This window comes from Coregonus clupeaformis, unplaced genomic scaffold (assembly GCF_020615455.1).
Source record: "Coregonus clupeaformis isolate EN_2021a unplaced genomic scaffold, ASM2061545v1 scaf3294, whole genome shotgun sequence".
Classification (NCBI taxonomy): Eukaryota; Metazoa; Chordata; class Actinopteri; order Salmoniformes; family Salmonidae; genus Coregonus; species Coregonus clupeaformis.
The window spans coordinates 5,459-21,653 of NW_025536748.1; the positions used below are offsets into that span (position 1 = coordinate 5,459).

At 42.7% G+C, this 16,195-nt stretch overlaps 1 non-coding gene across 1 annotated transcript; it reads right to left on the reverse strand.

Moving 5' to 3' along the window:
- Window positions 1-1,391: 1,391 nt before the first annotated feature.
- trnas-uga lies at window positions 1,392-1,467 on the reverse strand. The gene has a single exon. It is a non-coding gene; the product is annotated as a tRNA-Ser (tRNA).
- Between the last annotated feature and the right edge of the window lie 14,728 nt (window positions 1,468-16,195).

Genomic DNA, 16,195 nt, shown 5'->3' on the forward strand with positions numbered 1-16,195 from the left:
CAACCACTGGGCTTCCTACTCCATCCACCATAGGGGTCAGTCGGCGTGCACCAACCACTGGGCTTCCTACTCCATCCACCATACGGGTCAGTGGCATGCACCAACCACTGGGCTTCCTCACTCCACTCCACCATAGGGGTCAGTCGGCGTGCACCAACCACTGGGCTTCCTACTCCATCCACCATAGGGGGTCGGTGGCGTGCACCAACCACTGGGTTTCCCACGCCATCCACCATAGGGGGTCAGTCGGCGTGCACCAACCACTGGGCTTCTCACCCATCCACCATACGGGTCAGTCGGGCGTTGCACCAACCACTGGGCTTCCTCACTCCATCCACCAAACGGGTCAGTCAGCCGTGCACCAACCACTGGGCTTACTCCATCCACCAAGGGGGTCAGTGGCGTGCACCAACCACTGGGCTTCCTCACCCATCCACCATAGGGGTCAGTCGAGGCGCTGCACCAACCACTGGGTTCTACCCCATCCACCATACGGGTCAGTCGGCGTGACCAACCACTGGGCTTCCTCACTCCATCCACCATAGGGGTCAGTGGCGTGCACCAACCACTGGGCTTCCTCACTCCATCCACCATAGGGGTCAGTGCGAGCACCAACCACTGGGCTTCCTCACCCATCCACCATAGGGGTCAGTCAGGCGGCACCAACCACTGGGCTTCCTCACGCCATCCACCATAGGGGTCAGTCGCGCACCAACCACTACATCTACTTCTTCAGTTACATCCTTTGCACAACCCCCTTGATATGAGCCCGTTCGTAGATCCACACGACACATTCCAATCCAATATCTTTTTCAGGTGCAAAGCACCTTCTGCTCCTCTGACATAAAAAAACGAAATAGACCCATTTCTTGTTATTTTCACTGACACCACCTCATCTAACGCATCTATGATTTTCATCGAGACTTCAAACGAATCTCCCAGATATCCCTTCAACCTAGCATTTCTGCATATCTTGTTCTCGTTCGATCCAAAACCCACGACCACTTTACTTTTCTTGTTTCCTTTTAATCCTTCTCCCCGATAAGTTTCAAACCAAACATCCTCCGCCATCTTCTAGCCTTCCTGGAGTCAACCTCCCTGTCTGTCTTCCTCCCTGTTTCTGTGGACGAACAGCACGCGCACACCTCTCTCTCTCCCCCCGGCAGATAAGTTTCAAATTCTCGCTGAAGTTTCTAGCCGACAAGCTTGAACTACCTAGCTGGCTTCTTCTTCTCTGATATAATGGTGGTCCTCAAGCAAACCCTCCTAGCCCCCCCAAACCCATTACACTGTATCTATATGTATCTACAGTACATTTACATTTAAGTCATTTAGCAGACGCTCTTATCCAGAGCGACTACAGTTAGTGAGTGCATAAATTTTTTTCATACTGGCCTCCCGTGGGAATCGAACCCACAACACTGGCGTTTCAAGCGCCATGCTCTACCAACTGAGCTATACAGTACCAGTCAAAAGTTTGGACACACCTATTCATTCAAGGGTTTTTCTTTATTTTGACTATTTTCTACCTTGTAGAATAACAGTGAAGACATCAAAACTATGAAATAACACATATGGAGTCTGTAGTAACCAAAAAAGTGTTTAAAAATCAAAATATATTTTTGATTCTTCAAAGTACCCATCCTTTTGACTGGTACTGTATATCATGTTGAAACAACCACCCTTAGGATTGTCAACATCTGTTACCCCTAATAACTATTTTGCTGTCTCCACAGTAACCTTCAACCTGGCATTTCTGCTTTCCACAACCCGAGTCGTGTTGACAACCTTACCAATGAAAGCTATGAAGTTAACTTGTCCGGCCTGTCCAGTTATAGTGCTTTCTTTATTCTGAAGAATGGTACACGCACCTGCCCGGAACTTCCTGTTCCCCCACTACCACAGTGTAACAGCACCATCTATTGGACTGATGGACTAACTACCTCTTCTTCTCTGGTATAATGACATTTACAAATGTAATGTGTATGCTGCCACCTACTGTACGGTTAGTAAACTGGAGAAAAATAAATGTCCATTGCAGAAAAGGGGGCAAAAACATAAATAAAACCCATCCCACTCCATCAGTCACAGTCCAATCCAAATCACATCCCTACACAGTCTCATGGGCCTCGGAGGGGGAACATCTTCAGTCAGGATTCCCTGCAATGCTTCCACTGTTAATTCTGAAGAGTAAAACCTGTCCAGTTTCTTAGACTTCTTGTTCATTTAGGCAGTACAATTATCACCTCGCAATTAACGCCACAAAATTCACCTTCTTTACAATCAGTGTATCAGTATCCCTCAACTGGTGAACGACATTCTGAATCTCAACAGGCTGCGGGTCATCCGCTACCATAGCTTCCTCAGCTCCACTCGCTCCTTCAACTACTTCCCACGCCTCCCTGTAGGAGAACTGCTGTACAGCCCAGATCCTTGTTACTCAAACTCTTCAAATCCTTGTTCCTTCATCCTAGCAGGGCGCTCCTGGAATTCGTCAACGTGACTTCCACCACAATTGCTTCACAGTACATCATCATTGATTCCATCGGCACCGTCACGGCAACGGCTTATTATTTATTTTAAAAAGTTGACTTTTGTTCATTTTGCTCCATTGTTCGTTGTCTCTGTCTTCCTCCACCGCGCGCCATCAGAATCGAACAGCACCTCCACCATTATTTTCCTACCCACAACCCCCACACCTGCATGTAAAATATTGCATGTAGAATTTAAAAAAAGAAGTGAGATTGATTAGATAGAAAAATAAACCTAGTAAAAAAAAAAATTTAAGTATGTTTTTTAACCCATTACATATGCATTAGTGAGAATACTGGTGGCTGGCAAATTGTCTTGTCCCCCATGGTGGTGTAGAGGTGTAGTGACGTTTTTAGTAGATAAATAGACATATACATTTTGAATTCCATGAATCAAACAAAAGCATATTTACTGTATAGAAAACGAAAAACAAAGGTTGACCAGCACAAATTCATGTAGAACATTTATTTTTCATTAGCAGATTAATTAAGTTCACTGCAGCTATCTAAATACATTAATCATCAATGACGAAAATAACAAATCTACACTGAACAAAAATATAAACGCAACATGTAAAATGTTGGTCCCATGTTTCATGAGCTGAAATAAAAGATCCTAGAAATTCTACAAGTTCAAATGTGCCTCACAAAGCTGCATTATCATGCTGAAACATGAGGTGAATGGCACGACAATTGTGTTCGCTGTCTGTAGCTTATTTCTGCCCATACCATAACCCCACTGCCACCATGGGGCACTCTGTTCACATTTTGCAACAGCTAATGGGGGTTCCTAATAAAATACCAACATTGACATCAGCAAACGGTTCGCCTACACAACACCATACACGTGGTCTGCGGTTGTGAGGCCCTGATGTACTGCCAAATTCTCTAAAACTTATGGTAAAGAAATTAACATTACATTCTCTGGCAACAGCTCTGGTGGGCATTCCTGCCGTCAGCATGCCAATGGCACACTCTCTCAAGACTTGAGACATCTGTGGCATTGGGTTGTGTGACAAAACGGCACATTTTAAAGTGGCCTTTTATTGTCCCCAGCACAAGGTGCACCTGTGCAATGATCATGCTGTTTAATCAGCTCTGATATGCCACACCTGTCAGGTGGATGGATTATCTTGGCAAAGGATAAATGCTCACTAACAGGGATGGAAACAAACTTCTGCACAACATTTGAGAGAAATAAGCTTTGTGCATATGGAACATTTCTAGGATATTTTATTTCAGCTCATGAAACATGGGACCAACCCTTTCCATGTTGCGTTTATATTTGTGTTCAGTGTATATAGCATACTGTACGACCACTATTCCATTGTTAGCCATAATGTAACATAACCGAACGTAACGGATTTGGGTACAGAATGATACGTTTAGTGACGGGCAGGGTACAGAGCTGCAGCGGGACTATTTCACTAGCGGCCGCCCAGGCTAGCTTTGACTAAAGTCACACATAAAACCCTTCCCAAACGTGATAATACATTTACGGACTCATTATGACCTGTTCTTCCGATATTATACAGTTTTAAAACGTGTTATTACATACCTGTAGTAATAAAGAGAAACGGGACTCAAAAGATGTCTTGACAGCAAAGATGGTGGAAAATTAAGACACTCATGCAGTTTACAATTTAACATGTTTTTTTTTCTTCAGTTCCGGTATGCTTAATGGTAATGAGTGGGGCTCCCATAGGCACCTATGTATCAGCAGCTGGGTCTGGTCTGTTTAGTTCACGAACTGTTACCACAGTGCAACAGCGCCATCTATTGTATTGATGGACTAACTCATGTAGAATATAACAGTGAGATAGATCATCCAGATAAATAAACTGTTTTTAAATTTGTTTTATACACTACCAGTCAAAGGTTTGGACGCACCTACTCATTCCAGGGTTTTTCTTTATTTTCACTATTTTCTACATTGAAGAATAATAGTGAAGACATCAAAACTATGAAATAACACATATGGAATTATGTAGTAACCAAAGAAGTGTTAAACAAATCAAAATACATTTTATGTTTGAGATTCTTCAAATAGCCACCCTTTGCCTTGATGACAGCTTTTGGCATTCTCTCAACCAGCTTCATGAGGTAGTCACCTGGAATGCATTTCAATTAACAGGCGTGTCTTCTTAAAAGTTAATTTATGGAATTTCTTTCCTTCTTAATGCGTTTGAGCCAATCAGTTGTGTTGTGATAAGGTAGGGGGGGGGGGGTATACAGAAGATAGCCCTATATGGTAAAAAAACCAAGTCTATATTATGGCAAGAACAGCTCAAATAAGCAAAGAAACGACAGGCCATCATTACTTAAAGACATGAAGGTCAGTCAATATGGAACATTTCAAGAACTTTGAAAGTTTCTTCAAGTGCAGTCGCAAAAACCATCAAGCGCTATGATGAAACTGGCTCTCATGAGGACCGCCACAGGAAAGGAAGACCCAGAGTTACCTCTGCTGCAGAGGATAAGTTCATTAGAGTTACCAACCTCAGAAATTGCAGTTCAAGTCACAGGCACATCTCAACATCAACTGTTCAGAGGGGACTGTGTGAATCAGGCCTTCATGATCGAATTGCTGCAAAGAAACCACTACTAAAGGACACCAATAAGAAGAAGAGACCTGCTTGGGCCAAGAAACACGAGCAATGGACATTAGACCGGTGGAAATCTGTCCTTTGATCTGGAGTCCAAATTGGAGATTTTTGGTTCAAACCGCTGTGTCTTTGTGATACGCGGTGTTGGTGAACGGATGATCTCCGCATGTGTAGTTCCCACCGTAAAGCATGGAGGAGGAGGTGTTATGGTGCTTTGCTGGTGACACTGTCTGTGATTTATTTAGAATTCAAGGCACACTTAACCAGCATGGTTACCACAGCATTCTGCAGCGATACGCCATCCCATCTGGTTTGGGCTTAGTGGGAATATCATTTGTTTCTCAACAGGACAATGACCCAACACACCTCCAGGCTGTGTAAGGGCTATTTTACCAAGAAGGAGTGATAGAGTGCTGCGTCAGATGACCTGGCCTCCACAATCCCCCGCAGAGTGAAGGAAAAGCAGCCAACAAGTGCTCAGCATATGTGGGAATATGCGAAAAGCATTCCAGGTGAAGCTGGTTGAGAGAATGCCAAGAGTGTGCAAAGGTGTCATCAAGGCAAAGGGTGGCTATTTGAAGAATCTCAAATATAAAATATTTTTTGATTTGTTTAACACTTTTTTGATTACTACATGATTCCATATGTGTTATTTCATATTTTTGATGTCTTCACTATTATTCTACAATGTAAAAAATTGTAAAAAATAAAGAAAAACCCTTGAATGAGTAAGTGTGTCCAAACTTTTGACTGGTACTGTATATGGGGTGTCAGTTTAGTGTCAAAGTTTTTCAACCCATTACATCTATTAATATGCATTTTAGAGAATACTGGTGGCTAGCAAATGGGCTTGTCCCCATGGTGATGGATAGAGGTGTAGTGACATGTTTTGAGTTGATAAATAGAAATATATAATAATTTGAATGCCATAAATTAATGGCAGATCAATTAAGTTGGCTTGAGTGCAAATATCCAAAAACATTCATTATCAATGACTAAATTAACAAATCTATTTTTAAAATAACATTTAATAAACACATGAATACTGAAAAAATACATAAAACGCAACACTTTCAAAGATTTTGCTGAGTTACAGCTTATAAAAGGAAATCAGTCAATTTAAATATGTTCATTAGGGCCAAATCTATAGATTTCACATGACTGGGCAGGGTTGCAGGCAGTGGTGCAGTCATGGGTGGGCCACCCACTGGGGAGCAGGGCCCACCCACTGGGGAATGAGTTTTTCCCCACAGACAGAAATAATCCTCAGCACCCCTGCCCCCCCTTTTGTGCATATAGAACATTTCTGGGATTGAAACATGGGACCAACACTTTACATGTTGCGTTTATATTTTATGTTTAGTGTAGAGGTTTCAAAGCCTGTTTATCGTTAAACAAAGTTGTTTAATAGCAAAAATAATCCACCCACAAACTAAAAGGAGAAAACTGATCATCACACCATCTCTATCTGATACATGTCTACTAACTCATTCCCACAGAGAACTGCAGAGGGAAGCAGTAACCACCCAGTCAACCATCACGCAGGTTATTCAACACTAAGGGCAAATCAAAGTGCTTCTCTATATCTATACAGTAGAAGCTAACAAAACACACCAAAACTGACCAGGTGAACACTGATCAGTAAAGTAAAGAGAGGCTAACATAATAATAATAATAATAATAATAATAATAATATGCCATTTAGCAGACGCTTTTATCCAAAGCAACTTCCAGTCATGCGTGCATACATTTTTGTGTATGGGTGGTGCCGGGGATCGAACCCACTACCTTGGCGTTACAAGCGCCGTGCTCTTACCAGCTGAGCTACAGAGGACCACATTCTATAACGTTCCCTTTCCTCTGCACAGTTCTCTCACAGTGAGAAACAATAGGATTACAATAGAGTGTTACGCTTTCTTAACGTTATCAAATTCACTGTTACCACTTCCTTTCTGAGGTGAGAATGAAGTGACTTTAATCTTAACTGGTCTGAGACAACTGATGAGGCTTCTCTCCTGTATGTATACGTTGGTGTGTTTTTAAGTTTCTCTGGTGAGAAAAACTCTTTCCACAGTCAGAGCAGGAGTAAGGCTTCTCTCCTTTATGCATCCATTGGTGTCTTCTTAAATTAGTCAATTGAGAGAAACTCGCCCCACAGTCAGAGCAGTAGTAAGGCTTCTCTCCTTTATGTATCCGTTGGTGTCTTCTTAAATTGCTCAATTGAGAGAAACTCGACCCACAGTCAGAGCAGCAGTGAGGCTTCTCTCCTGTGTGTGTTCTCTGATGAGATTTTAGCTCAGTTGATGTTTTAAAGCCTTTCTCACAGTCAGAGCAGGAGTAAGGCTTCTCTCCTTTATGTATACGTTGGTGTGTTTTTAAGTTGCCCTGTTGAGAAAAAACCCTTCCCACATTCAGAGCAGGAGTAAGGCTTCTTTCCTGTATGTATTTGTTGGTGACATTTTAAGGTATCCAATCGGGAGAAACTCTCCCCACAGTCAGAGCAGGGAGTAAGGCTTCTCTCCTGTGTGTCTTCGCTGATGAGATTTTTGCTCAGTTGATGTTTTAAAGCATTTACCACATTCAAAGCAGGAGTAAGGCTTCTCTCCTGTATGTATTCGGTGGTGACATTTTAAGGTATCCAATCGGGAGAATCTCCCCCCACAGTCAGAGCAGGAGTAAGGCTTCTCTCCAGTGTGCACTCTCTGATGAACTGTCAGAGATTGTGATGTTGTGAAGCTCTTCCCACAGTCAGTACAGGAATACAGATTCTCTCCTGTGTGTATTTTCTGGTGTATTTTTAGCTGTGATAGAATTGGGAAAATCTCCTCACAATGTGGGCAGTGGTGAGACCTCTTAGCTCTGTGATCTTCCTGCTGTTGCTCTCTGGATGTAGAGAATGTCTCAACATGGTCTCCTGTGCGAACAACATCAGAAGTACAACTCAGTTGGTGTGATATAGTTCAATGATTTTGTATTTTTTTTAAGCCCTTTTTAAATTAGCAGTTTTCACAAAGTGCTGTACAGAAACCCAGCCTAAAACCCCAAAGAGCAAGCAATGCCGAGGTAAAAGCACAGTGGCTAAAACTCAGTAGAAAGGCAGGAACCTTGGAAGAAACCTAGAGAGGAACCAGGCTCCGAGGGGTGGCCAGTCCTCTTCTGGCTGTACCGGGTGACATATGTATTCATATGTGACCAACCGGCTCGAATTTATGTAGCAAAATTTGAAAATTGTTTATTTTACATTGGATAAAAGTGGAGACTCAGAGCTAGAAAATGGTATATCATACACTACAGTTGAGGAACAATGGGAAAGTAATTCTGCTTTGAAAGCTGATAAACTTGTATCCTCACTTTTGAGAAAATGGCCTTTGAATGCTAGTTAGCACCCAAGCACGTTGGCTGGCTTGCTAGCTACTTCCAGACACAAATGAGAGAACAGCTCGCTTCTGACCATTTTACTCGCCCCAGAAGAGCTGGTTAGGCTGTTTTTATGTTATCCAAATCAAGTTTTATTGTGTTGGTGACTCTGTTGCTGATGGCAACAATTTACATTTTGTCTACTTTACTGACACCATTTTCAACGGGTGTTGAGCGTTTGTAAATTCCGCGCTCTGGCACACTCAGACGAGAGTGCTCTGAAATCGGAGTAGATACCCAGAGCGAATTTACCAGCTACGTCTATCAATAGTTGTCGCAGTGACATCATGAACATTCTATTGAAATGGTTACTTGCATAGTGGAGTCTTTTAGTTAAGACATGTAGCTAAACAATGAACCATAATCCCAACTCATGACGTTACTACTCTGCATTAATCTGCAGGTAGCTAACCAACCAGGTTCAACGTTAGCTAGCTAACATTAGGCTATAATTAGCAAAGCAAATTGTTCTGAGATATGAATAATAATATTACTACACAGATCATACACATAACGTTAGCTAGTGAGCCAGCTAGCTAACAGTACCTTTAACTTGAAATGAAAATGACTTTCTGACAAAATTAGAAATATCTGAAAATGTAGCTAGCTAGACTATTTTATACATAGATGGACGCTTCTCCCTGATGCCATGGTTGCCCTTAGTTTGAAGATGTAATCAGGAGCCTTCTGTGTGTTCTCTTTTCGACTCCGTCTGCATATTTGCAATCAAACGCCAGAATATTCTACATCTCTTTAGCTATCATACCTAAATCCACTGATTTCAAAACTCGGTCCTCCAGAAAGTGGAGAGTAACACTTATGCAGTTCCACTGCGCAATATATATTTTTTAAAGCCACGTTAGACAGGATTACCTACACATACTGACTAGCTCAAATAGACAGAAGCGTGCTACATGGCAGACCAATCCGAACTCATCCCTCAGCATGTCCAGCCCACTCATTATCTCAGCCAATCATGGCTAGCGGGAAGGTTACTGTTTTTTTTCTGTAGCTAAACCAACAGGGCTCGTAATTTATAAATTTTATTTTATAATTTTTTATGTAATTTTATTCGTATTTACAGATGGCATACAAGTTTGTTATTAAGGCACATGACATTTCACATGTTCCAGAAGGAATTTCTGCCAATGGCTCTCCTGTGAAGTAGCGACGCGCGACATACGGCTAGTTTCCTGAAACTGTACAATACAAAAGGGGAATACAGCTATTCTAAAAGTGGGTAACAGTCAGGGTTGGGTTCAATTCCATTTAAAATTCAGAAAGTAAACGTAAATTCCAATTCCACATTTTTCCTCATTGAAAAGCACTGAAGAGAATTGGAATTTCAGTTTATTTCCTAAAGTATCTGGTAACACCAACCCTGGTAACAGTGGAAATCAAGAAGGGGCAAAAGGAGTGAAAAATGATGAGCCATATCATCCTCTACTCACTATCACAAGGGTTAGTAACTACACAGACTTATTTCATAGAACTTTAAAACACTGGCAGTTTGTCTACTTCACTTCTTTAGTCTACACTCTGATCACTCCAGATAGCCCAGTTGTTCAGGGATGTGTGATGTCAGAATTACAGAATTTCACCTAGCAATAGACTGGGTCATAACTTATAGAGGTCTAACTTATGAAGATAACATAGCAGTGCATTCGGAAAGTATTCAGACCCCTTGACTTTTTCCACATTTTGTTACGTTACAGCCTTATTCTAAAATGGATTAAATATGTTTTTCCTCATCAATCTAAACACAATACCCCATAATGACAAAGCGAAAACAGGGTTTTAGAAATATTTGCAAATGTATTAAAAAATATATATATATAAAAAAAACGTATTTACATAAGTATTCAGACCCTTTGCTATGAGACTCTAAATTGAGCTCAGGTGCATCATGTTTCCATTGATCATCCTTGAGATGTTTATCAACTTGATTTGAGTCCACCTGTGGTAAATTCAATTGATTGGACATGATTTGGAAAGGCACACACCTGTCTATATAAGGTCCCACAGTTGACAGTGCATGTCAGAGCAAAAACCAAGCCATGAGGTCGAAGGAATTGTCCGTGGAGCTCCGAGACAGGATTGTGTCGAGGCACAGATCTGGGGAAGTGTATCCAAAAATGTCTGCAGCATTGAAGGTCGTCCCCAAGAACACACTGGCTTCCATCATTCTTAAATGGAATTAGTTTGGAAATACCAATACTCTTCCTGAGCTGGCCGCCCGGCCAAATTGACCAATCGGGACAGAAGGGCCTTGGTCAGGGAGGTGACCAAGAACCCAATGGTCACTCTGACAGAGCTCCAGAGTTCCTCTGTGGAGGTGGGAGAACCTTCTAGAAGGACAACCATCTCTGCAGCACTCCACCAATCAGGCCTTTGTGGTAGAGTGGCCAGACGGAAGCCACTCCTCAGTAAAAGGCACATGACAGCCCGCATGGAGTTTGCCAAAAGGCACCTACAGTGAAGGAAAAAAGTATTTGATCCCCTGCTGATTTTGTACGTTTGCCCACTGACAAAGACATGATCAGTCTATAATTGTAATGGTAGGTTTATTTGAACAGTGAGAGACAGAATAACAACAAAAGCATCCAGAAAAACGCATGTCACAAATGTTATGAATTGATTTGTATTTTAATGAGGGAAATAAGTATTGACCCTCTGCAAAACATGACTTAGTACTTGGTGGCAAAACCCTTGTTGGCAATCACAGAGGTCAGATGTTTCTTGTAGTTGGCCACCAGGTTTGCACACATCTCAGGAGGGATTTTGTTCCCACTCCTCTTGCAGATCTTCTCCAAGTCATTAAGGTTTCGAGCCTGACGCTTTGGCAACTCGAACCTTCAACCCTCCACAGATTTTCTATGGGATTAAGGTCTGGAGACTGGCTAGGCCACTCCAGGACCTTAATGTGCTTCTTCTTGAGCCACTCCTTTGTTGCCTTGGCCATGTGTTTTGGGTCATTGTCATGCTGGAATACCCATCCACAACCCATTTTCAATGCCCTGGCTGAGGGAAGGAGGTTCTCACCCAAGATTTGACGGTCATGGCCCCGTCCATCGCCCTTCGATGCGGTGAAGTTGTCCTGTCCCCTTAGCAGAAAACACCCCCAAAGCATAATGTTTCCACCTCCATGTTTGACATTTACATTTACATTTACGTCATTTAGCTGACGCTCTTATCCAGAGCGACTTACAGTTAGTGCATATATTATTATTTTCATACTGGCCCCCCGTGGAAACAAACCCACAACCCCGGCGTTGCAAACACCATGCTCTATCAACTGAGCTACCTCCCTGCCTGCCATTCCCTCCCCTACCCTGGACGACGCTTGGGCCAATTGCTGCGCGCCCCCATTGGTCTCCCGGTTGCGGCCGGCTACAGCAGAGGCTGGATTCGAACCAGGATCTCTAGTGGCACAGCTAGCACTGCGATGCAGTGCCTTAGACCACTGCGCCACTCGGGAGACAGTGGGGTGACGGTGGGGGTGGGGATGGTGTTCTTGGGGTCATAGGCAGCATTCCTTCTCCTCCAAACACGGCGAGTTGAGTTGATGTCAAAGAGCTCGATTTCGGTCTCATCTGACCACAACACCCAGTTCTCCTCTGAATCATTCAGATGTTCATTGGCAAACATCAGACGGCCCTGTATATGTGCTTTCTTGAGCAGGGGGACCTTGCGGGCGCTGCAGGATTTCAGTCCTTCACGGCGTAGTGTGTTACCAATTGTTTTCTTGGTGACTATGGTCCCAGCTGCCTTGAGATCATTGACAAGCTCCTCCCGTGTAGTTCTGGGGCTGATTCTCACCGTTCTCATGATCATTGCAACTCCACGAGGTGAGATCTTGCGTGGAGCCCCAGGCCGAGGGAGATTGACAGTTCTTTTGTGTTTCTTCCATTTGCGAATAATCGCACCAACTGTTGTCACCTTCTCACCAAGCTGCTTGGCGATGGTCTTGTAGGCCATTCCAGCCTTGTGTAGGGTCTACAATCTTGTCCCTGACATCCTTGGAGAGCTCTTTGGTCTTGGCCATGGTGGAGAGTTTGGAATCTGATTGATTGATTGCTTGTGGACAGGTGTTTATACAGGTAACAAGTTGAGATTAGGAGCACTCCCTTTAAGAGTGTGCTCCTAATCTCAGCTCGTTACCTGTATAAAAGACACCTGGGAGCCAGAAATCTTTCTGATTGAGAGGGGGTCAAATACCTATTTCCCTCATTAAAATGCAAATCAATTTATAACATTTTTGACATGCGTTTTCTGGATTTTTGGTTGTTATTCTCTCTCACTGTTCAAATAAACCTACCATTAAAATTATAGACTGATCATTTCTTTGTCAGTGGGCAAACATACAAAATCAGCAGGGGATCAAATACTTTTTTTCCTCACTGTAAAGGACTCTAAGACCATGAGAAATAAGATTTTCTGGTCTGATGAAACCAAGTTTGAACTCTTTGGCCTGAATGCCAAGCGTCACATCCGGAGGAAACCAGGCACCGCTCATCACCTGGCCAATACCATCCCTACGGTGAAGCATGGTGGTGGCAGCATCATGCTGTGGGTATGTTTTTCAGCGGCAGGGACTGGGAGACTAGTCAGGATCGAGGGAAAAATTATCGGAGCAAAGTACAGAGGTCCTTGAAAAAACCTGCCCCAGAGCACTTAGGACCTCAGACTGGGGGCAAAGGTTCACCTTCCAACAGGACAACGACCCTAAGCACACAGCCAATACAATGCAGGAGTGGCTTCGGGACAAGTCTCTGAATGTCCTTGAGTGGCCCAGCCAGAGCCCGGAATTGAACCCGATCGAACATCTCTGTAGAGACCTGAAAATAGCTGTGCAGCGACGCTCCCCATCCAACCTGACAGAGCTTGAGAGGATCTGCAGAGAAGAATGGGAGAAACTCCCCAAATACAGGTGTGCCAAGGTTATAGCCTCATACCCAAGAAGACTCTAGGCTGTAATTGCTGCCAAAGGGGCTTCAACAAAGTACTGAGTGAAGGGTCTGAATACTTATGTACATGTAAATTGCAGTTTTTTTATTTTTAATACATTCGCAAAAAAATAATTTTTGGGGTATTGTGTGTAGATTGATGAAAAAAACAACCATTTAATCCATTTTAGAATAAGGCTGTAACGTAACAATATGTGGAAAAAGTGAAGGGGTCTGAATACTTTTCTGCTCTTACTCCTGGGTCATAACTTATGGAGGTCTAACTTACGAAGGTAAGTACAGGTTCTATCTAGAAGTTACCATGACAAACAGATTTACCAATCTCCTCCTCCTCCTCTTCATCTTTAATGATGACGTTCAGCTCCAGTGTTTGACTGCAGTCTTCCAGCTTCACTGATGCCATCTCTGGATCCTGTGGTGCAAACTGGGCTCCACTGTCACAATCAGGACCCAGTGACTGTAGGTTTGGACTCAGTGTGGAAGGAGAGAGGCAGGCTGGGTTTGTCCTCACTGTTGATGTTACCGGCCTCAGACTTAATCCTAGTCGTCCTGTAGTAATAAAGAGAAACGGACACAAAGAGTTATTGTCTTGACAGTTCTGGAACATTCTTTATTCTCTATAAATATATTCTATTTTTTATTGTTCAATTATCTCATTTCAACAGATCACGTAGCTAAGCATCGACAACAAAACATTCATTGACAGACAAAGTACAGGCTTTAAATTAGGCTACACAACGTAAGTGCACTTAACCTATAGTAGATTTCCTAAATTCACATAAATGCTTAAATCACTCAAAACCATTTAGGACAAGGTTACAGTTTGTTTTAGGCTGCACTATGTACTATTTTCCTGAATAACCTTGTCTTCCCTGTATTATTTCACTCACAAAAAACCAATTGTATTTCCCCGTTCACACCATAGTAGGAATTATCATGGGTCGTACAGAGAGTGGCAAATCAAATTCAAGGACTTTTTCAAGCACTAACATTTATTTTCAAGGACAATCAATTGGTAATAGTTCCTATTATGCAATTGTTTTTAGTCACCACCAGATGGCAGTATATCACCACAACCTCATGGGGGGAAAAACGTAGTATTCATCAGTACCTTACAAGTTCAACTCAATAACTACTTATTTACTACACACATTAGTGGTAAGTCACGAACTAATGATGTTGTAATTTGAGTAGCGATGAGCAGAGTTTGGGGTCATGCCTACTGGTGAACACACATTTCCTATTCGCATTCCTACACAATTCCATCTTAAAATGACTGTTTTTATTGGGCATTTGGGAATCTACTACTCAATAGCTACCAAAAGGTCTCGCTTCCGACTGGCAGCTTTAGTGTCGCTGGTCGGGAGAAGGGGCGCGTGGGCTGTGAGGAGAACGGCCACCAGAACGGCATGAGCACTGCTGCCGCTTGATAAAGTGGAATCTCGCTGGCGCCCCGTGAATGAGGCGATTGGCTAAAGGATGCAGCATCTTCCCCCTTTATGTGGCTCTTCAGGGCCGATTCACCCTCTCTCACAATGTCAAGTCTGGCACCCTTTTTTTTTGCACCTTGCACGGTGTGGGTTGGTGGGGTCCAGTGATGTATTGGCAAAAAAAAGGTGGGTAAACTATACTGAACAAAAATATATACACAAAACGTAAAGTGTTGGTCCCATGTTTCATGAGCTGAAATAAATGATCCCAGAAATGTTCCATACATTTTTAAAAAGGCAGGATTTAATCTACATTTGCCCGGCATTTTAGCTATGGATGTGACGCTTGGCGGCGCCTAATCAGTCAGTTCTGTACCTGCCTTGCTGAGTAGCAGTGTGGGTAGAATGAGCGAGCTCGCCTGGCAACCACAGCACGAAACACGATGTGATAAAAGAAATGTGTGAGTAAGATATGGCTAAAATGTTACACCCTCAGTTAAACTAATAATGTATGGCTAATGAGTATACTAGAGCTTAGAGAATTAATCAAATGTGTTTATATCCCAGCAACAGAGTATAGACTGGTTCCCAGAACACACAGGGGGAGGGGGAGTGGAAGGCTGGCAGGATATTGTGAGAATGTGATAACTGAAGGCTGCAGCCTGCTTGAGCAAGGAGAAGGAAAAGATAAGAACAGTTTGTGTGTGTGTGTGTGTGTGTGTGTGTGTGTGTGTGTGTGTGTGTGTGAGACATGATGGTCAGGAGAGCAGTTTTCCAGTGGAAAACTACAGCCCGCCTAAAGAGGGGAGGGATTTATTTATCTGACGTGTACATATAAAAATATTGTACGGCCATTTTGTTTTAGAACGTTCTCATGAATAAAGCCTGATGATTGTATGCTGGGCTGCTTGTTCTGATTATTAGAGATTTACAAACTCTGGGATACAGACTGAGTAATAATTTCATTTTTGAAACATTGGGATAGAAATTCACGAACAACGAGGAAATAAAACTCGGTAGTCTGCCTGGAAGTTAATTCAAGACCAATACATTTTTCATAAACATATTTGATCATTCTCTGTTCTCCCCTCATTTTAATTCAAGTACATTTCAAGTACCAACTTGAGAAAAATGTCTGATTTTAAAGGTATTCCAGTACATGAATTTCAGAGTGCCTAATTCAAGTACTTTAAGCACCTTGTGCGAACCCTGAATTATAGATAAAGATAGAAACAACTGAACGT